We start from the raw sequence: 23,719 nt of genomic DNA, 5'->3' as shown, positions 1-23,719 counted from the left end.
GCCAAATGTGAACCTTTCAACAAATTATATAAAGTCTGTACTATCTTTCACATGGAATTCAATTTTGCAACTTTCTGTTTGAAGAAGAAATCCACAAATTTACAATGGGTTTCCAAAATTGAACCACATCCCAAAATAATGGGTCTACCTGGTGGTCCTTGCATATTCTTGTGTATCTTCGGGACAGCGTAAATAACTGGTGGTCTATTCAAGAATGTGTATTACTTTCCTTCAAAAAGCCTGTGTGTAATCCTATGTCTTTGATTGTGCAGGTCTCATCTTGAATCGCGCATAGTAGTTTTTTTTGTAGTGAACCCTATTACTTAGTTGTCTAAAGATCTCTTTTCCACACTTGCTAGACTCCTGAATGGTCATCGCCTGCCCTTTATATTTGGGCTATATAGTGATGTTGGGGTTGCACAAGCACATTACGTTCTGCTCTGGAGATGTTGTATGAAACATATATTTTCTCTTTCTGCAGTCCATTAACCATATTTTCAAATGCCAAGATTCAGCTGGCATAAGGTTGGATGAGGGATAACATGTAGAAGGGAGGGCAAGACCAGAGTCAATTGTCTCTATTGTTTTCCTTATCCTTGAAAAACTTTCTCAATCAAATTTTCCTGAAAAATTGTAAAGACCCAGCTCAGATCAGATTCTAAAGAAATCCAGTCTCTCTGGGTAGCAAACCCTTAACCTTCGCTCAGAATCAAATGTGCATTGTGTTCAAGTATACTGGGGGAGATGCTAGAAATGGGAGATCTTTTTTACCACCTGGGGTTCCACCACCTGTCTGTCTCACCCCTGATTAGGACTGACCTCCTACCCATCCCTTTTCTCTTCCTCTCCCTCTCTCCCCCTTCCCTGTTTATTGAAGTCTGCTGCATATAAATAGGCAATAAGTAATCAAACTGTAGTTTGCTACTCAATAGGCGCCTTGACGCCTATTGGGCTAAGTAGCGCGATATAAGTCGGGTTTCATTCATTCAATCAATCAATCAATCAATCAATCAATCAAATACATCTTTATTCTGATTAACAAATCCATAAATGAATCACACAGATAGCATTTAGAAAGCTCTTAATAAAAACATTGTATTTACAATTCATATAAATAATCTCATAACATGAACAGTTAGATATACAGGCGCAGGTCACCAGATACCAAGCTAGGCGTCAACTCAATGGCCACCGAGGTAAAAGGCATTTTAAATAACTACTAGGGGTTCACTTCATTAGATTCGTTTTTTAAGACACTGATGTAGAATGATTTTATTTTACTTACTACGATTTTCATAACTTGTAAAATATTCAAAGTAGCCCAGTAAAATGCTGCATACTTACTTACAAAAGCAACAAATGAAAACATTCTTAAAACCACAACTTCTTCCTTATGCGCTTTTATGTTCACTAAGGCACCGTGCTCTACATGCTCTACATGGCCTCGGCCCCCTCTATCTACAAAAACGGTTCTCCTTTTTATGTGCTATCCAGACATGTGTGCTCTGAGTCCCTTTGCCTTGCTCGGGTTCACCGATTCAAATACCGGAGGCAGTTCATTGGCAAGGAAGGCCGCTGTAGCTTGGAACGCACCGCCCTTTGCCCTTCGTAATATTCAGGACCCAGCAGTATTAAAAAAAAAACTTGAAAACACATATTTTCGCTTAAACAGACACCCTCTCCCTTTTCGGCATCGCGCCGGGACACTCGGGAGTATTCTTGCGCACTACAAATTAAAATAACATAACCTGTCTAAAAACACCTTGAAAATTCAGCTGGAGTACACAGTTTAATACTCGTTTCGCATACTGTTATTGATTAATAGAACTAATAGCAATACAGACATGACCCCCATTATCTACATGTATATCCTGTGCACAGATTATGAAAAATTTTAGATCTGTAATTCCAAAGCAGGATTTTGTCACAGGCTCTAGGTGAGTTCGCCAGGGGAGTTGACTGTTCAATCAATCAAGGAATTTGTAGAGCGCACTATTCACCCGTGAGGGTCTCAAGGTGCTAGGGGGTGGGGGTGCTGCTACTGCTCGAACAACAAGGTCTTGAGTAGCCTACTGAACGTTAGTAGGTCTTGGGTCTGCCGAAGGGGGATGGGGAGGATGTTCCAGGTCTTATCGGCGAGGCAGAACAATGATCTGCCTCCGGAGGTCGCTCTTTGGATGCAGGGGATGGTAGCGAGGGCACGGTCGGCAGAGCAAAGCTGGTGGTTCGGGGTATAGAAGGTGAGTCGTCTGTTGAGGTATGCTGGTCCGGATTCGTGGAGTGCCCTGTGTGTGTGGGTGAGGAGCTTGAAGGGGATCCTCTTGTTGATGGACAGCCAGTGCAGGTCTCTCAAGTGGGGTGAGATGTGGCTGTGTCGAGGGATGTCGAGGATCAGGTGGGCAGAGGCGTTCTGTATGCGTTGCAGCGTTTCAGCAGTTTGGCCGGGGCTCCCGCATGGAGGGCGTTTTAGTAGTCCAGCCTGCTGCTGACGAGGGCCTGGGTGACCGATTTTCTTGTGTCGGTGGGGGTCCACCTGTATATCTTGCGGAGCATGCAGGGGGTGTTGAAGCAGGAGGATGAGACAGCGTTGACTTTCTTGGTCATGGAGAGCTTGAGTCAAGGACAAAACCCAGGTTGCGTGCTTGGCCGGTGGGCGTTGGTGCTGATCCCAGGGCGGTCGGCCACCAGGAGTTGTCCCAATCTGAGGGGGTGAAACCGAGGATGAGGACCTCCGTCTTGTCCATGTTCAGTTTAAGACGGCTGTTCTTCATCCATTCGGCGAAGGCTTTCATTCCTTCGTGGAGGTTGGTTTTGGCGGTGAGGGGGTCCTTGGTGAGGGAGAGGATCAGCTGTGTGTCATCGGCATAGGAGATGATGTTGGGGTCGTGTAGTCTGGTGAAGTGGGCGAGCGGGGCCATGTAGATGTTGAACAATGTCGGGCTGAGGGATGATCCTTGGGGAACGCCGCAGATGGTCTTGGAGGCTTCGGAGTGGAAAGGGGGAGGCAGACGCTCTAGGTTCTGCCGGAGAGGAAGGAGGTGGTCCATTCCAGGGCCTTGTCTCAGATCCCTGCGCTGTCGAGACGTGTGCATAGGGTGCGGTGGCACACCGCGTCGAAGGCAGCTGATAGGTCCAGGAGGATAAGGGCCGCGGTTTCACCGTTGGCCAGCAGGACCCTAATGTCATCGGTGGCGGCAATGAGGGCAGTTTTGGTGCTGTGGTTGCTGCGGAATCCGGGCTGGGACTGGCCCAGGATGTTGTTCTCCTCGAGGTAGCGGGTCAGCTGCTTGTTGATGTTTTCTCGATGACCTTCACTGGGAACAGGAGCAGGGAGATGGGCTGGAAGTTCTTGAGGTCCCTCGGATCTGCCTTGGGTTTCTTGAGCAAGGCGTTAATCTCTGCTTGTTTCCAGCTCTCCGGGAAGATTGCGGTCTCGAAGGAGATGTTGATGGCCTTGCGGAGATGGGGTGCAATGATGGCGCTGGCTTTATTGAAGATGTGGTGCGGGCCCGGGTCTGAAGGGGATCCGGAGTGGATGGTGTTCATGATTTTGATGGTGTTGTCGTCGTTGATGTTAGTCCAGGTGAGCAGGGGGTCATTGTGGGTGGTGGTCGTGTGGTCTGAGGTGTATTTGGCTGTCGTGGTAGTCTGGTTGTCAAAGCTATCGTGGATGTCTGTGATCTTGCGATGGAAGAAGGTGTCCAGGGAGTTGCACAGGTCTTGCGATGGTGGGATGTCGTTGGTGTTGAAGCTGGGGTTGGAGAATTCCATCACGATGTTGAAGAGCTCTTTGCTGTTGTGTGCGTTGTTGTCGAAGCGGTCCTTGAAGGCAGTCCTTTTGGCGGATCTGATGAGGTGATGGTGTTGGCGCATGGCGTTCTTGTGGGCTGCGTTGTTCTCCGATATCTGTTTGCAGTGCCATTTCTTCTCTAATCTTTGGCAGGTTCGTTTGGAGGTCTGGGGGTCCGCAGAGAACCAGCTGGCATTCTTGTTGGTGTGTTTGTTGGAGGATTTCTTGGACGGGCGAGGGTGTTGGCGCCGTCGTTGATCCAACACCTGAGGTTGCTGGTGGCGGCGTTGGGGTCAGTAGGGTCGGCGGGTGGGCTTCGGGCAAGGGCAGTGTTTGGCTGGTCTTCGGTAATTTTGCTCTAGCAGCGGACGGGATCTAATGGGTGCTGTGGTGCGTGGTGGGATTCCGGAAGGTGAAGTGGATGCAGCGATGGTCGGTCCAGTGGAGTTCGGTGGTGTGGCTGAAGGAGACATGGGAGCTGGCGGAGAAGATGGGATCAAGCGTGTGGCCAGCGAAGTGGGTGGGCGATGTGACAAGCTGTCGGAGTGTGAGGTTGGCGAGGTTGTCGATCAGGGTGGTGGAGTTGGTGTCGTTGTTGTTCTCGAGGTGGAAGTTTAGGTCCCCAAGGAAGATGTAGTCCATGGAGGCGAGGGTGTGTGTGCTGACGAAGTTGGCGATGGTGTCGCTGAACTAAAGCCGGGGTCTGGGGGTCTGCAGATCAGAGTTTCTCTGAGGGTGGTGTTGGGATCAGTGTGGATCTGGAAGTGCAGCTGTTCGGCAGTGCTGAGGGTACCGTCGGAGTTGGTCAAGAGTTGAGGGTGGACTTGTGGATGATGGTGATTCCCCCTCCCGCTCCGTTGGTGCGGTCTCTGCAGATGATCTTGTAGCCGTCCGGGACAGCTATGGCGATGTCCGGTGCCGAGGAGTCATTCATCCAGGTCTCTGTCAGGAAGGCGACGTCTGGGGAGGATTTGTCGAGTAGGTCCCAGAGCTCGACGGCGTGTTTCCGTACTAAGCGGGTGTTCAGTAGTATGTATCTGAGGTGGTTGCGTCCTGTCCTGGTGGGCGGGTTGGCAGCTCGGAGACTGATGAAGCTGCAGCTCCGGCAGAAGGATCCGTTGGTGCGCTTCGGGCGGCCAGGAAGCAGGTGTGCAACTGTCCGGTGTTGAGTGCGTGAAGGGTGGTGGCTTCATAGCGGAGACGGGTATCGTGGTGTTCGCGGGGGCCAAGGGTTATGGTGCTGGGCGCGGTCCAGACACGACGGGTGCAGACGGGCTTGCCTTAGGCGCGCCAGCCACAATATAAGGCTGCGGTTTGTGGAGGAGTGTGGCTCAATGGTTAGAGCGGCAGACCCTGATGCAGAGTTCTGGCCCGGGACCAGGTTTCAATTCCCGCCTCGCGGGTCTTGGGCTCAATTTCCTCGGACCTGACAATTCTCGCCTCAATGCCTATTCTAATCATGGGCCCCACGCTGCAACTCTGGGCAATAGCTTGCTTAACCTCCACACCGGCCCCAGCAGCGCTAGGATGCCTGGCTTCACCCTGTGGGTGCCCAGGACTGGACACTTCACAGGGAAAGCCAGGAAGGGTTCCACAGCGTTATGAGTAATAGCGCCAGGAAACCGCTTGGTGACAGTGCGCTCTACAAATACCTTGACATTTACATGTACATAAGGGGAGGTGGGAGGTAGGGGCAGCTTGGAGGCGAGAGTGGGGTGGTGAATGGACGAGCAGGGGGGCGGGGCCGCCGGGGGGGGCAGCAGCGGGAAAAGGAGCAGGCGAAGAACGGAAGGCAAGGCAGGGGCAACAAGTACAAAGAACAGAATTTAGTGAAAACAGTGGCACAGAAGAGCAAATACAGTGGCAGACAACAGTTACAGTTACCAGAAGAACAGCAGATTCTGCAGAGGCACAAGATGTGAGTGGGGGTGTTCCATAATCCACTGCCCCCCGTGTGGCAGTGCCCCCCCTGTTTTGCGCATGCGTACGCATGCACACATTACGGCCGATGACGTGGTACCAAGCCCACCATCATTCCGTGTCATCATCATTGCGCATGCTCTATTCGAACATGGCTCGCGTCTCTGGCAGAAAGCGCCCGCGGGGTCCTTGTGCCGACCTCTGTACACAGACCGTCTCCGTACAAGCAGGACCCCCCACCTGCAGGCCGGTATTGCCCCGCATTAAAGCTGCTACATATTTATTAAAAATGTAAACCGTGTACCCGGAAAGTGTGTTAAACAAATTATTATACGAATGATCACAGTGCATGTTGCGATGCTAAGCTGCCTGCATTACAACATCAGCGTGCCTCTTCCCTGACCCCTCTCCCTTTCCTGCTGTAATCAAATCTCCATCATAGATGGTAATTAACATGACATTAATTACCATGAATTTAGAACTGTTCCAGCCTCGTACACTGCCTCGGGCTGCTGACGGCTCGAGGCTGTGAACAATGTTGGCACAAGGACCCCGCGGGCGCTCTCTGCCCTTCTCCGCCCCGTGACGTAGGGGGTGCAGCCACACATGGGGATACAGTGAATCTCGGAACAGGGGCAGCGGCGAACTCACAACAGCAGTGGGTAGGGGCACGAGCACACAGGTGGTGCTGTGCGGCGTGGGAGCAGCCTAACCTGTAAACAGGGTCAGGGGTCGCTCTCCTCACCATGTAGCAGCCGCCATATAAGGGGAGTTGGGAGGGAGAGGCAGCTGGGAGACGGGAGCGGGGTGGTGAATGAACGATCAGGGGGCGGGGCTGCAGGGGAGGAAGTGGCGGGAAAACAAGCGCGCAAGGAATGGTAGGCAAGGGCAGGGGCAACAAGTACAAAGAACAGAATTTAGGGGAAACAGTGGCACAGAAGAGCAAATACAGTAGCAGACAACAGTTACAGTTACCAGAAGAACAGCAGATTTAGGAGAGGGACAAGATGTGAGGGGTGCAGCGGCGAACTCACAGTAGCAGTGGGTAGAGGCACGAGCACACAGGTGGCGCTGTGTGGTGTGGGGAGTGGCCTAACCTGTAAACAAGGTCAGGGGCGCTGTTGCACACACAATGACGGTTACCTACCTGCTGTATTTGCCACCAAATTATTTTTTTCTTTTTTTGAGAGAGGTCGGTGGTGTGGGATTCCTCATAAGATTCCCCACATCGAGCATCCCTCACCTTTTTCTATGTCCGTCTCTTCCTCCAATTACCTCTTTTTTCACATCAGCTGCCCTTCACTTGGTTCTTGTGAGAAATAAAGGACAGTGGCTTCCATGGCAATCAGAAGCAACTGGGACCCAATTGTATTAACCAGTCTTTTGCTTCTGGTATTTTGGGCCCCAAACTGCAGACCCCCCAAATTGAAAATCTGGTACTCATTTTAAAACATTACTTTCAAGGTAGTGAGGAAGAGCAGTCCAATGATTACTCAGGGATGTGTTGCAAAGAAACACACAGCACTTAATAAATCAATGTCCACTCACTAATTTCTCTTTTAGAAAGGAAACTTACATTGTACCACAAAAACTAAATACTAGACACATAATTACAAATCTGTACAGACTGTCAGGTTCAAATACCAATGAGGCAGCCATCTCACAAACCACAAGAGGTGGACACTAAGGAACGGTCAAAGTCGGATAATCACGGCCTAAAGGCAGCAGGATCTAACCCCTCCTCCCACAATGGGCCTATTGATGACAAAGCAACCTTGCAATATGCAGTACTAACAAATCAGGCATACTGATTTTCAAAGAAGGGATCAGCATACAATTAACAGTAAGATGTGAGCCATTCAGTAGTAGTAATCATTTCACCAATCTGTAACATTCCAGCATGATGCCAAAAATATGCATTGGTTTTAACTTATAGTGTTAGCACCCCATCCCTATGGACTTTATTATCCTATAGCCTCATCAGATCCCATGGAATCAACATCATCTCCTATGCTGACAACACCCAGCTAACTTTTTGCCCCTCAAACAACACTGTCACCACCAGGACTAACTTCAAACAATGCATGACCAGCGTGGCAAATGGATGAGATACGGAGTGAGCTCAATACTAACACAACTGAAGTGCTGAGCTTCAGAAATAATAGCGCACCTTGGGACTCCACCTTGTTGCCTGCCAAACTCGGACCCACACCAACCACCACAACAGAAATCTAATCTTCATCCAGGACATGAACCTCACCATGAAGTTCCAGGTCAATGCAGACCCCTCCACATGCTTCCACATCCTCTGCATGTTTTGTAAAATCTTCAAGTGGCTCTCACTTAACACCAGACGTACCATCATGCAAGCCTTAATCACAAACCGATTGGACTAAGGCACTGGACTTCATGCCAACCCAACTTCTTCACAAACTTCAAAGCATCCAAAATAGTCCCCAACCCCTGAGCCGATCCTACACCACACCGCTCCTCAGAGTGCTTCACTGGCAACCCATCCAAAAGCACTGCATGTTCAAACTTCTCACACATGCATTCAAGTCACTACAAAAAATAGGAACCCCCTAACCTTAATCACTGGTTTCACTTCCACCAGCCCACAAGACAGCTTTGATTAGCCGAAGAGGCTGAAATGCCAGAAACCGGTCCCCGGTAGCTTGACTCCTTTCTGGTAAAGAATTGGCTTGGTAGTTTAGTCTGCCCTGTTCCCATGATGCACTGGGCCAGGGACAGACTGATTTGCATATAGCCAGGTTCTGAGCTGGGATGGGGCAGTGAGATAAATAACGGTGATGGATCAATCCCTGATCTTTGGACTGGGTAAGAGTGGTCTGCTCAATTCAGACACTCTGTTCATCACCACCCCCTTTTGTAAATCAGCTTTGATTAGCATCACTCTTCCTCACACAGACAACCTCCATTCACAGAAGCAGAACTGAAGAGCAGTCATTCTCCGGCCAAGCCGCCAAATCCTGGAACGACCTCCCCAACACATCAGGGCATCCTCTTCACCTCTTGATTTCCACAAGCAGCTGAAGATATGGATTTTCTAAATTTGTCTTCTTACAGGACCATTAAGACTGCCTGTACTTCGGTCCAGCCTTACCGAATGCCTTCTCTCACCTACTCAGTGCCTGGATACCCCTCATCGGTGATAAGCAGCGCTCTACAAATCCACCTTACATTGCACTACATGGATTTTAACATTCCTGTAATAAGAAAGAATACAAAACAGGGAACATTTACTACAGTTCTTACTTTTATATTTAACAAGAATACCTTGTAACCACCGAGGACACAAACAAAAAGGTATACACATTTCTGAGTCTCTACGCGTAAATCCACTGCACTGGAAATACTTTCAAATAATGAAAAGTACTACCATTCTGAGCCACTGGAGGCTTAGGGTGTCAGTAAATTGTAAGGCATCTTCAGGGGGATATTTGTTCATCCTCATGACTCCCAAAACTGGACAGAATATTTTGTGGTGCCTTTTCTTCTTCTGGAGAGCCACAACTAATATTTAAATTAGTGCCAGAAGATACTATAGGGCCTGATTCAGGAACAGCTCTGCAGGAGCTCCAAAGTCCATGCAATCAGACTGGTAGAGGTTCAGGGAGCGTGATGAGGTGCAGTTTGTTTTCTTGCGCATGGGGACCACAGAAGCAATGGGCCATGGACCTTGGGTCTGGGGTTTTCCCTGGCAAAATAATAGTCTTGATTTTACTCCCTTGCTTTGATGGAGAAGATCAAACTCACAAGAGCTACAGCCTCAAATGCTCTTGGTCCCGCTGGCCCCGGGCTCCAATGGGTTAAATAATGTCAAGAGTGAATTTTTACTCCAGCGAGGGGTCCATCCATGCTGTGAGTCTGTTTCATTTCCTCTTCTCAGCTTCCACTCTCTTCAAAGTCTCTTCCATTGTACAGGTTGAAGAGTTATAAAAAGCGGGCGCCTTCACCAAATCCACAGATGACACATCACCCCCTACCTCTAAGTGATATTTACTAGCAGCAGCCCACAGGCTGCCCAACCCCCTTGCACAACATGGAAAGAATTTTTAAGATGGAAATTTCAACTACTGCTTAGAAAGACCTCTCCTAAGATTATTTCTCCTCCCAACAAAAACTGGCCTTTCCCTCCAAGGTTTGAAACCCAACTCCTGGTGTGAGTGGTACCAGAGTTCTGCCTGCCTTCTCATCCTCTATGTGAGAACAATATCCCCAGGCTTGTCAGAGAGAGGCATACACTCACCTTACACAGATTTCCACCATACCCTCTACCACTCAAGTAGAAGATTAATGGGCCTATTGTTCATGGGGGGGTCTTTAAACAAGACTCAGCTGGCAAAGTAATTAACATACCCTAGCATGATACAAAGCATGAATCACATTAAGACTGGCTCAGAAATAAATGTCAAAAGTCCAAATATAAACAAGCCTTTGCAATGCAATAGGTCTGGCATTACCGAGGGTTTGAGGTTTTGGCATTGCAAATAAAAATGAAATGCCAATAGCTCATACTTTCAGTAATGCAAGACTTAGTGCATTGCAAATGATTGCATAGTGAGCCAGGAACCAGCATTTTATGTCTCAGAGCAGTAACGCAAGCTGCTCCTAGAAGTACCTAGTGAACAAGGCACCAGCACTGCATGTCTAAGTGCAGTACCAGAAGCTGCTACTAGAGGTCGCTAGTAAGCAAGGCACCAGCACTGCATATCTCTGCGCAATACCGCAAGCTGCTTCTAGAGGTCTCTAGTGAGCAAGGCACCAGCACTGCATATCTCTGCGCAATACCGCAAGCTGCTTCTAGAGGTCTCTAGTGAGCTAGGCACCAGCACTGCATGTCTAGGTGCAGTACCGCAAGCTGCTCCTAGACGTCCCTAAACTGCAAGGCACCAGCACTGCATGTCTACAAAGTTGGAGTTATTGGCATTATAAGTTGTTTTTTACCTAGCCATGTTGCCGGGTGCAGTACCATATGTGGCTAAAAGGGGACCTCCTTTGGTCACATATTGTACTGCACCCTGCAGAAGATATGGTAAATCCACCCTACCCATAATGCACTAGATGCAAGACAGTACTACGAGTACATTCAAATAGATATGCCTATATATTCAATTAGTAGCTTTGAAATGTGACAAAATAATTGTTACATTAATTTCGGATTAGGTTGTACTCTGTGTGGAGCTGATGAAGGGAAATTTATAGATGGTCTCATATAAATGTGAGATGTTCCAGTGACTGAAGTAACCAATGCCAGCCTAGCTTAGTACCAAGTGTGGGTCCTGGCTGAAGCCTTTTAAGAAAATAGTGCCTTGAGGCTGTAATTAAAACGTAGGGTGTAACAACACATGTAACAGAGGATGTCCTCATGGGAGGTTAGAGATGAGGCGGTACTAAGGAGCGACTACTAAGCCTATTGACCAATGAAAAGCCATCATTAACAAAGGACTGGGACAGGAGCCAATTAAAAAGATGGTTGGAAAGTAGGCAGAACTTTATGCCCATATCCTGAATATTTTTTTTTTTTTTTTACAAAAAGAGTGTTTGGGTGTGCTAATTGCATCAACAATAAATGAATGAAAAAAACACTTTCTCAACTAAGGTGGTTTTGGTGATTTATTACACCATCACTATTCAGTTACCTTTTTGAAAACGGATAATCAACATATTGAGTTATGTCACACAAACAGATGTGATAATTTAACAACACATTACTAACTGTGAAACATTAGACAACTATGCAAGAACCAGAATGGGATGACAATACAAGAAAGGCCCAGTCTTTCATTTGAGATAAGCAACATGGCGGCAAAACATTTTTTTGTGGTCAACATCTAACGCCTGCCAATACTATTCTTTACATGTCCAGGTACGAAGAAAGACACATCTATAATAATAACCCATTTGGAAATCACATCGCACAATGGCACAGATACATTGATGACATTTTGTGCATTTGGACTGGGAGGGAATAGGACCTCCTTAAGTTCCACTGCTGGCTGAGTGATAGGAATCCTGACATTCAATTCAGCCTAGCGCACAGTCAAACAAGTCTCAAATTTTTGGACGTGGAGGTATGACCGACAGATATGGGCCTGAGCACTACATTGTACACTAAACCAACCGACCAAAACACAGCATTACACTACAAAAGGTTTCACCCCAAAAGTCTAAGGGATAATCTGCCTTATTGCCAGTTTTTGCGTGTGCTTCGTAACTGTACAACCAAGGAGAATTATGAACTTCACACCGGGATGCTTACCAAGAAACTCCAGGAGAAAGGGTACCCTTCTAAACTACTCAAGAAAATGTAACTTTATAGTGATGGTGTAATAAATCACCAAAGCCACCTTAGTTGAGAAAGTGGTTTTTTTCATTCATTTATTGTTGATGCAATTTTCACACCCAAACACACTTTTTGTTAAAAAATGTGTTGAGGCCTAGTTTGGGTGTAGTTATAGGCCCAGCCCCCTATTCATTTACAACATATCCTGAATACAGCATGTCTCGAGGATACAGCGCAAGGGCTGCCTAGGCGAGACCTAAAAATGGTTGCAAATGGGATAAACAGCCACTGAATATGCGTTGTAGACACATCAGTGACTTTTCTACAGTCCAAAGTCATATTTTGAACATCTTCTACCAAAATTAGAAATGTTGTCAACACTACAGGCTTACACTTCAGTCAGAAAGCTGACATTTGTTTTGGATTCCCAATTGAACATTAAGGCCTATGCAGACCATAACCAATTTATTTTGGGCCTCATCTGTGACTGAGCTACCTGCGCACAGATATAAGGTGCAGTCAGGCAACAGTCCTCCTCACTCATCCTGCATAAGTATGTTTGTGTGTAACCAGGACAGAGCCCCTTAATAAAGAAGCGCAACTGTGGACCTTATTTTAAAATGTGGGTGATGGACTTGATAGCTCAAAGCCATCTTATCAAAAGCTTACAGTGAGTGAGACTCCTTCAGGGAAAACCACTCTTAGCAGAGATCCAAAAATAAGGAAGGCCAAAAATAAAAATACAAAAACCAGCAGTCGCTGTATATTAATAAACATGAGTGTGATCCTGAACCTAAGCCGGTGTGGGTACCGCAGCCCACCTCTACAGTGCATCTTGCTTCCTTTTCCGTTGCTTCAGTCTAATTTTTTTTAACATTGTTTTCTATTTTGAAAGGAGGTGCCCTAAAGTCTGCTTCACCTTAAGGCTGCAAATTTCCGGTTGGTGCCTCTCTGGGCAAGAATGCCCCGCGTATTGGCACTTGCATACCAAGTATCAAACATAAAATGCTTTCCACCTACCATCTCCCAGTGCTGGCACATTCTGAAAGCTAAGTTAGCAATGCAATTCTATGCATGCTATTCTGGCCAGCTGTCTGAGGCCAGATGCCACACTGGTTAATTCACTTTGGTGGGGGTTTCAGATGACATTTTTGGCTTGCAGTAGATGAGTTTTTCTTAAGCCCAAAAGAGTCCTAAAAGTCTTACACTACCCCCCTCACTCGAACTCCTCATCTTCGACTGTACTGTAGCGGTGCCGTCAAAGCCTGTATGCCATGCCTTTTACCCAGGGCGCTGTGGAGAAGCGTCTCTGAAGAGTTGCCAACTGGCTGCATGCCATCACCCTCACCCTCAACAAGTTGTAGCTTTGTGGGATGGCCTGGGTCGTATAGTTTCACATTTCCCCTTGATAATTATGGGCCTACCATTCCCAGAGTGCAAAGTATTTTGGGTTATAAAGTCAGGATCAGCTGTAGGTGACCAACAGGACATGTGGCCAGTTGGCACCTATGCTGGCGGGGGCTGTGATCCATGTGCTAGATGCACACACGCACTCATAATGTGCAGGGGCACAATGCCAGGCCTGCACAAACCAATGTGTTTATGTTCCCAAAGGAACACCAAAAACCTTCTCCCGGATAAAAAAACAAAATTTACGAGCAATCACTCGCCTATCAATCACAACAATGTATGTAATCTAACACAATCAAATGCCACGGAAGTTTGAAAAAAACTATAAACAACTTTAATAATCTTCTTTAACCCCTTAAGTGCGCCCGTCGGCCAACGGCCGCCGCGAGCACAACCTCGGTAGTGCTGCGCACTTCCGTTGGCCGCACGGCCCCGCCCGCACAATAGAACACCCGTACCGCGGCGGAATTGCCGCCGTGGTAAACAGGTTAAAATGTTAAAGACATAAAAAAACACAATCATAGAAACATAACATATTCAAAAGAAAGGGAGAATTTCTAAGAGAAGAGCTGACTTTTGCAACAGGCGCACTCCCACTCAATTTTGATTGAATTTGAAAGCACGAGCTACAGTGTAGGGATGACACCTATATGTCATTGAATGTACTCATAGAGGTCCAGTGACGTAAGAAGTAGGAGTGGCCTATTGCAAAGGACGAACAGGATTGTCTTGGAAATTCTCTCATTTATTGTGTGAAGGTTGTTTTTGTATTTGGGTTTCTATGTATATAAAATTTTAAATGCATGCATTTTTAAAGAAGATTATTAAAGCCGAATATATTTTCTCAAACTTTCGTGATATTTGATTTTGTAGGATTAGATATATTGTTATGATTGATGAGTAAGTGATTGCTTGTAAATTTAGAGGCTGATCTATGAGCCCTTTGAGCCACTGTTGCTTAATTTTTTGTGATGCTGCAGCAACGTAATAAATGTGCCATGTTGTGCCATATTTACAAAGTGAAGCATCTAGGAAGATGTGTCACTTTGTAAAGCCCTGCGCCACATTATACTTGCACCAGGTTTAATGTCTGCAGGGTAGGCATTCCCCCTCGAACAAAGGCTCGTAGAAGTGTTGCAATGAAATCTATGAAATTTCACTGCAACACATCTAGGACGCCACTGTCAAATCCGCCTGCCTCACAGCAGGCGGAAGACTGACACAGGCTCTTTCACCTGGGTCTTGCACCATCTGAAAGGACAAATTGCTGGAGTTGCGTCTGTTTTCTGACAGGCGCCACATTTGCACGTACAGATACGTCAGGGATACTGACGGATCTGTAATCCTTGCGACATGGAGGGCTGTACAGTAAATACGGCACATCAATGGTGTCGCAAGTAGGGAGCACTGAAAAGTGTTTCATCGCTGTTTTCACGCAGCGATGCAACACTTCTCATAAATAAGGCCCTTCGTTTTTTACCCTGGGGAAAGTTCTTGTTTTTGGGTTTGTGGAACCCTGTCCCCTTGGTATGAAGGGTATCTCTCATTGTTTTGACCTATGCCTCGAACGGCCTATGCCCCACCACACCACTTGCACAGAACAATACCACAGCAGGGGCGGCCATTTTTAAATCCTGCTCATTAAAGTATTCAACAAGCAATGGAATGTGCCCTCTTCTTACATATCTCACCTATCTGTCTGAGTTTCAACTGCTATTTTATGTTAGCAAGTGCGTCATTGTGTGGCAGTCATGTCTGTTTATTGGCTCCAATTCACCCAGTCAAACAAATCCAAATATGTATCTCATGGAATTATTGTGAAGGAAATTCAGTCGCTCTTTCTTATATTTTGGAAACTTTTTTTCACAGAACAAGAAAGCATTATTCCTCGAAACATCAGGTTTAACAATAGAAACTCTTAATAACTTAAAAAAGACTGTATATATTTTCTGCCATTATTTTGTTGAAGGTTTAGTGACAGAAAAATGTCCTTTTGAGTTGAGGCATCGTCCTCTATTTTCTAGTATTTCCTCTAAATTGACAAGGCCGCACCTGTGTTTAGATGAAATTAAACAGAATATTGGCCTGGATAAGGTGATTGCAGACAGCAGTGTTGTTCTTCAATGACAGATTTTTTTTTCAGTAGGAATATGTCAAAAATATTGCTGCAACAGTTATACAGAAAAGCATGTTCAACTAGTCCTTTAAGAAAAAACGTATTGGTTTTTAACATTGAAACATATATATTCTATAAATCGAATGTATGGCTGAGTTCGAATACCCACAAATCTGACTTCCCATACTTCTAAGTTGACAAAATAAGTGTCAATGTACTGGGTGTTAATAACATTAGTTATTGATGGTCTCAGAGGCATTTCCGTGTTCAATATGTGACATTTAAACAGTGAATGGTATATAAATGAAAGATATGCATTAGACTAGTCAAGTGTATACATCAGGTTCGCAATGCTTTGAGACAGCCTCAGCATTCATTATTCTGGTGTCGACAAAATGAGTGCCTTTGAGTCGACTTATAGCTACATTTAAATACCAGTCGACAATGCAGTTTATTGTGGAGGCAACATACATGCTCAACATTACAAGAACGAAACGTACACATTAAAGCAATCAAACATGGAGATACAGTTTAAATCCTAGCGAGGCTGACTCCACATTTCATCCTTCCGTATTTGATGAAATGTTATGAGCAATACAGAAGCCCCTTATTTCTAGGGACCCATTCGGCCAGTGGGGTCGGTGTATATATGGTCAAGGGCACGTGTATGTGGGGTGGCGAGCGCCCCTATCACAGCAGTCTCCCAGCAGGTCAACGCAGTTATTGATTAGGCCCGGGTGGGGGCGGGGCGTGGTGCTTCCAGGGGAATGCCTGGCCTGCGCTGCTGCTCCCAGAGAAAAGCTTCGTCAGCTGCCCCCCGCTGCATCTCTTTCCAATTTTAGCCCAGTAATGGCCCCGGCTGCAGCTGCAGTGCAATGTGATAGCGCAGAGCGTAGACGCCTCGGCGTTTATCTGTTACCCTACTGTACGCACGGTGCCCGCAGAATACGTGGACGCGCGCGGGGACTTATTTATGCAAAAACCTATGCACACCGGCTGCTGTAAAATGTGACTGGGGTGTAAAACAACTCGTACTGTGTGCACCTCCAGAGATACACGGGACATGTCACTGGCCGACCCTCATAGCCCTGGTCCATTGCACAGGCACTGAAATGGACCATCAGTTTGTATGTTTATGCGTCAATCAGTTTTGTATTCTATATGTAGCTGCGGCCACCACAGAAGCTGCATAGACAAGATCAGTGCATAGAAAGAAACAATGCTCCTTGTATTTATGAAACACCCTATTCAAGGCTGGTTTCACAGCACACTTGTGACTTTCTCAAGAAAGCATTGTAGTGCAGTGCTGTCCTGCACCAGTCACTGTGCAATAGAACGCGCCCACACTGCAGCAGCACCCCTTCTAGGCACTCACGTTGAACAATGAGAGTTCGTCGCAGTTTTTCAGCAACAAATGGTTCCATATATGGCTCTTTTCGTCCCAAGACTCCTACCTCCCAGCATTTCTCTGCATTCCTTTGCAGTCCTCCCGGAGAAAAGTGACAAGCGCACACAGCGAGGCTTTCAGCCTTGAAAGTGGCGCCGAGAGCAGCGCCGCAGCACCGACCCGGCTGCCTTTGCAGTGCGAGCAGCCCCGGAGCAATGCGGCGTTTGATCGTTGTGCAGTGCAAGCTTTTAATTCTAGTCACTGACCTTGAAATCAGTCGCCTCCAGCACCGCTGTCCTCAGCACTGCGACCGCGGGAGGGGAATAAAAGATGCCCCCCTTTTAAATCCTCTCTGCGGTGGCTACGGTAGAAAAATCCAGCAGGTGAAGTTGGTGTTAAGAGCACGGGTCCATCTGGTGGGGCCGCTCCCCGGAGTAAGTTTAGGAGAGAGAGAGAGCCGGTGCAGGAGGCTGGAGGTGTATTTATTTCGGTGCAGCACTGCGGAGGGGGCTGGGTCGGCGGCTGCCTGTCAAGAAGGCTCTTGGGCAGGACGGGGTCCGGGAAAGTTGACAGAGGTCTCAGAGACGCGGGCTGCGGAGCCAGGGGTGAGCTGAGTCCCCAGAAGGGGTAGTGCAGGTTCCATATCAGTTTGCTCGCCGCACCCTCGAGACGTTTCAGTGCTGCTTTGGTGTGTTACCATCCTGCGCAACATACACACAAGGCAACAGTATAATCCAGTGGCGTAACGAAACTTGAGGGGGTCCCCCCCCCCCCCCCCCGCTCAGTCTGGAGCTCTCAGGCCAGAGACCCGCCAGTGCTGGAAGTCCCCCCTCCACCTCTGCGGGGGCTTTTGTTAGCCACTGGTATAATCGTATAACATTCAATAGTATAACATATGTTATTTGGCATAGCATAAGACATACCATACTATAACATAACATAGCATAATATAATTGATAGGAAAGCAAAGTATGTGCCCCATGATATTTTAACATTTAACATCCACAATCAAAGTTTAGAACAGACCACAATTTAACATACTTGAACATACACAATAGCATAGCACAGTGTCACGTCAAGCATACAAAAGCGGAGCATGTCGTGCAGTACTTTAGCATACTACCTACAGTACGACAGCATAGCAAAACAAATACTAAATAGAAACATAGCATTTAAGATATGAAAATTCATAATTGTTTAACATATGCGGTCTCAGTTTATAGCACAGTAGTCTAACATAGCTTATACCATACAATAGCACAGCATGTTATGTTATGCAGATTTGCAGAGCGCACTATCACCCGGGAGGGTATCCTGGTGCAGAGCAGGTGTGAGTCTGGACAAGTCTAGGGAAGTGTGACTACTCTAAAAGCCAGGTCTTCAGCTTTTTGTAAAATTCAAGAAGTGAGCGGACTCTTATGTGTAGCGGCGGGTCGTTCCACCCTTCAGGAGCGATGTAGGATGAGGCTCGACCGCCGGATCAGGTTTTTCGTATGCGTGGGATGTTTGCAAGTTGGAGTCCACATGAGCGTACGTGTCTGGAAGCTTTGTGAGAGCAGATGCAATTGTTTATGTATGCTGGATCAGTGTTATGTGGTGCCTTGGGAGCAGCAGCGGCCCGTCCCCTGTCAAAGTGGTGGAGCGAATTGGAGGACGGAGGTGGGGGGGAATTCATGGACATAAAAAATAACTTATCTGAACGCGCCGCCCTGCCGTGCCACACTCTTCTTCTGGGCACAGGCTCCCAGACTACGGCCAATCCAGATGCTGCATTAAAGCAGCGTCAGGATTGGCTGGAGAGCTGTCAACTTGCGCTCCCAGGCAGACTGGGAGCCTGTGCCTCCTCTCTCCAGCCCCAACAATGCAGCTGGGACTTGAGAGACCCAAATACCTCTGAGTTCTCCCTGTTCTGGACATACAGAAACACAGAGTCTTCTAGGTGAAGTCAATGATCGAGTTTTATTGGCTGCAACCAAGTAACATGCGTCCTAGAAGTACGACAACACGGGCCGTAAGTTCTCAGGAGACTGTTCGTTTTTACAGAACCAGCCTTCTCCTTATATACATAAATAATAGCTGTAGGCAAGAATTCTTTAGTTTATGATATGGCTATACACATATTTTTGTAACAATACAAAGAGCGAAGTCATGCTGGTCAGCACATATTTCAGATGTCCAGTTGGTGATGGATTACCCCGCCAAATCCAGAACTCCCATCAGACATCGATGAAATGCCAATAAGGTCGAGCACCCTCCCATCATAAAACGGGTCATAAACAAGAATCATGGACGGGTGTGTGTGTGTATGAAAAACATAGTCTGTATGTAGTGAATGGTTTATGACATGTTGTGCCTTGATGATATCTTGCTCGGCCACTGGGCGAGGAGCTGCCCGAGCAGGCTTGGCTGGAGGCAGTGGAGGCAGCTTCGGCCAGGTCATGGGGAAGTCAGCTACAGAGGACGTGTCCTTCAGATCGGCTTTAATAAATTGACTTATATGAGGGCAAGTCCTAAGATGGATGCCGTTTACAAAATGGAGTTCGAGGGTTCGGGACGGAAACTACGATTTAGGGGTGTTAGCATCACTCAATCGTGACGCAAATACATAGGGATAATATCCTGATCATTACCGGTTCGTAGATACCAAATTCGTCATGGTATGATGATGTTTTATGACACGAGTGTTGGACCTCGATATCTGTAAAACAGCGGGGTCCAAATTTGCAGTACCACAGACCCTCCTTTTGCCCTCATATTAGGCAATAACTCACACTAATCTGAGTCCAAGTCTGTATTGATGAATTCACGGAGATGCTGCTGTAGCATCATTCTGTTGCTCAATTCGTCCCTTGACACAGGCTTCCTTACACATGAAGTGGCGCAGAGGCCACATATTGCAGGAGCGCACTGCACAAACAGGCAGAACATAAACAGAACGGCTAAGATCATCCCAATGAAGATCAGAGTTTTCCATCCCCAGGCAGAGATCAGTTCCCAGAACCACCCTAGCAGAGACCAATCCCCTTTTTCTGTGTGAAGGGAATCAGATATTTTGTGTAATTTGGAGATGGCCTGGTACACTGTCGGAGCATTATCGGGGATGAAAATGCAGCAACTAGATTGGATCACTCTACATACACCACCACGGTCTGCAAGTATGACATCTAGGGCAACCCGGTTCTGAGGGGTCATAAGTCAATCCAACTGAAGCTCAGCTGTTAAGTTGCTAAGGGCACCGGCCGTTTCAGTCACGGCGGATTCAACTATTCTTGTCAGTTGTCTAATGTTCCTGCTGTTCACCATGGGCCCCCAAAATGGCAGAAAACCCTTCGCGAAGTCTCCAAACTCCTGACCCGCTGTGTCGTCTTGACTCACGACACCCCTAACTATCCTTGTCCGATGGTAATCTGCTCCGGCCGTGTAGGTGGGTGGCAGCAGAAACGAGATGAAACATGTGCCCGAGAAGTCAGGGGGCAACCATGTATAGGTTTTGTCATGGCAGACGAAATAGGTGCCTTTAGCCACCAAGAATGGAGGGGAAGTTCGGGAGGCAAACACATATGTTTCCGTGCATATGCTCTTCCCCAACTGTGCCTTGGGATCCCTGCCAATACCTTGCAGACACAAGTGACCTCGGTGGGGTACTATCCAGACTGGAGAGGATTTCGTTGATTTCTGGCTCTCACTTAAGGAAATCCCATACTTGGTGATGTTCCACCTGCTGTATGGGGTAAACTCATCCTTGGGAGTTGCTCTAACCGTGTCAATATCTCTATTCATATTTCGGATCCCTGCCACTAGTGCCTTATTGTTTGAGTTCTCCCCTCGAATGTAGGGTTCAAGGGAATACAGGAACATAGCCTGGAAAGCCCACAGGGAACCGAAATAACTAAATGGCAGGACAAAATAAGGGATGCCTTTATCTGCAGTGTGTGGCATGAGTCCGCATATCCAACAGTTCGAGGTGTTCATAATAGACTGGTGCTGGTGTAGGAGCTGGACAAAGGAGTTATTTGCGAATTCCAGTCTTCTGGCAGACTCGTGTTCAGGTAGAGGGTGAAAGGAGTGTGTAGGATCAGTGGGAGAAGGTGCGAGTTGTGTGTTGTGTATGAATGGAACTCGAAAGATGGACAGAGCAAAGCCAGTCAAAAACATTATAATACTACACAACATTAAGATGCTTAACACTAGAGTTCGTCTTCTTGCCATTATAGTACATATTTTTTTTTCAAAGGTCACGTGTCTAGCAGGTCTCTCAACCCCTGGAAACTTCATCCTCTGGTTGCTGCCCGCGGTGGGAGGTTGCTTCTGCCAAGATGTGCGCTCTGTCCAGTCCGGGGTGATTCCCTCAGACTGACCAGAACCGTTGACCTAGGCGTCCCCGGCTGCACTCCTCAGACTTCAACCGCGGCCTTAGCAGCAGAACCGGATGGCGGTTCGAAAATCAAAAATGAGCTAGTTCCCTGGGCGAGAGAGCTGTGGAATCAAAAAATAGTTCATGGGAAGAGGGGGGAAAATCGCACAAATTCGTTTAAGTTAGTTCCTCGGTTTTTGCCTCAGATTATATCGTTCTTTTCCAGGCACTGCGTGATCTTCAAACAATGTTTCAGGTTCTGTAATGTCCAACTGCATCGACTAGGGCACAGATCCTTGTAAAATACAATCACTCTCTTTGTCAGTACCAGTTCCTTTTAATCATGCATCGCTGAAGGGGACAAAACATGGTACGACTTCAGTCTCGGAGTCAGCGACTCCTTGCTGGACCCATCGGTCGTATGGAAGGGGCAACAGGACCCTTTTGCAGTGGGCGCCGTGCACCCAATGTTTTTTCCGTGGACACGTACTGCAGATCGGGTAGACAGTAAAACCTGGAAAGGTCCGGTCCAGCGATGCTCCTCGTTCTTGGTACGTCTGAAATTCCGAATCAGGATCCAGGAGCCGGGCTCGATGGCGTGGCCTGGATCGTCGGACGCCGGTGGAGAGGAGCTGTGGACCTGTTGATGTAAAGTATGCAGTTTAGTTGTCAATTCGTGCAAATAGTCAAATAGTACAGGGTACTCGATCTCATTGAGCTTTCTTGGCCTCGGTACTCCCCATATATTAGCTGGGCGCCCAAACACGATCTCGTGTGGGCTAAGTCCTAATCTGGAGTGGACAATCATCCTGGTAGACAGGAGTGCTAAAGGCAGGGCATCTGGCCACTTGAGGCCTGTGCTGGCTTGGATCTTGGCCAGTTTCAATTTTAAAGTGCCATTATAGCACTCTACTAATCCTGCCGATTGGGGATGATTTGCAGCATGGAACTTTTGGCGGATGCCTAGACACTCACACACTCTCTTCATCACTCGTCCCACAAATTCACTTCCGTTATCACTCCAGACAATCCTAGGCATGCCGAATCTAGGGAAGAATTCCTTGACAAGGGCTTTAGCAGTTGACAAGGCAGTGTTGTTCTTAAGGGGGTATGCTTCCACCCACCTGGAGAAAGCGCAAACGACGACAAGGACATATTTCAGGTTATTGCACCTCTCCATGTGAATGAAATCGAGTTGCAAGACCTCAAACGGGTATGTTGGAGGGGCGAAATGACCAGCTGGGGTTGGGGTTCCCTTACCGGGATTGTGTTTCAAACACACCATACAGTTTCTGACCAGATTCTCTGCACATTTTGGGATACCACTATTCTGCCATACTGGGGCCAACAGCTTACATATTCCTTTCACGCTGATGTGTGCCATCGTTACCACTGCGAGCACATAAGCATCAGGTAACAACCATCGCTGATGTTCTGACAGTTCGACCCAACAACCATTCGCGTCTAACCTACCCTTGCTTTCTCTCCATTCATTCACTTCTCTCTCGGTGGCATCAGCTTGTATAGTCTTTATACTTTCAATGGTGTCTTCGCACATACCCACATCAGGGGTCCATCTAGCAGGGCCTACTACATACATCCGACTCATTGTGTTCCTTGCAGTCTCTTTCGCGACCTCATCGGCAAATGCATTCCCTCGACCAACATCATCTCGGATCTTTCTATGCGGGCTGCACTTTACAATTGCAACCTGTAGGGGCAAGGTCAGTGACTCGAGAAGGTCGTGTACTAGCTGGCCATGTTGTATCTTTTGCGCCATGCGACGTCAGGAACCCACGTTCACGCCACAATCTTCCAAAACTGTGGGCGACGCCAAAGGCGTACTGACTATCAGTGTACACATTCACTCGTTTTCCTTTCGCCAACACGCACGCTCTTGTGAGTGCGACTAATTCTGCTGCTTGTGCAGAATTGTGGGGGATGCGAGCTGTCTCTACAATCGTGTGTAATGTTGTCACGGCATATGCTGCAGTCGTATCACCACTTGGCAACTTGAAACATGAACCATCAACCCATAAATTATCATTACATTCAGGGAAGGGAGTGTCCTTTAAGTCTACTCTCCCTTTGGTCTCTTCCTCTGTCCTAAAGCAGCAATCATGTTTGTCGACCTTATCCATCTCTACAGGTGGAATGGGTAGTAACGTAGCGGGGTTGAGTGTATCACACCTTTTTATGTGAATGTGACTTGCTAACAGGGTCAATTCGTAGCTGGACAGTCGAGCACTAGTTAGGTGCTGTGTTTTTGTCCTGTTCAGTAGGATATCTACTGCATGCGGGACCATAACAGTCAGAGTATTATTCATGACTAACCCAGCCGACTGTCGAATACAGACAGCCGCTGCGGCAGTGGCCCTCAAGCAACTCGGTAATGCCTTAGCTACGGGATCTAGAGTCGCGGAGAAGTATGCACA

At 47.3% G+C, this 23,719-nt stretch overlaps 1 protein-coding gene across 1 annotated transcript in view; it reads right to left on the bottom strand.

Moving 5' to 3' along the window:
- Window positions 1–17,333, bottom strand: part of HHATL (hedgehog acyltransferase like) — a 141,670-nt gene extending 124,337 nt beyond the window's left edge. The window contains exon 1 of the mRNA XM_086941090.1: window positions 17,197–17,333. The gene's annotated coding sequence lies outside the window, so the exon portion shown is untranslated. The remainder of the gene's footprint in view (window positions 1–17,196) is intronic.
- Window positions 17,334–23,719: the final 6,386 nt, after the last annotated feature.

The sequence above is a fragment of the Lissotriton vulgaris genome, chromosome 10 (genome assembly GCF_964263255.1).
Source record: "Lissotriton vulgaris chromosome 10, aLisVul1.2, whole genome shotgun sequence".
Lineage (NCBI taxonomy): Eukaryota > Metazoa > Chordata > Amphibia > Caudata > Salamandridae > Lissotriton > Lissotriton vulgaris.
The sequence above is the reverse complement of the archived record's forward strand: the minus strand, read 5'-3'. Positions and strand labels throughout refer to the sequence as shown.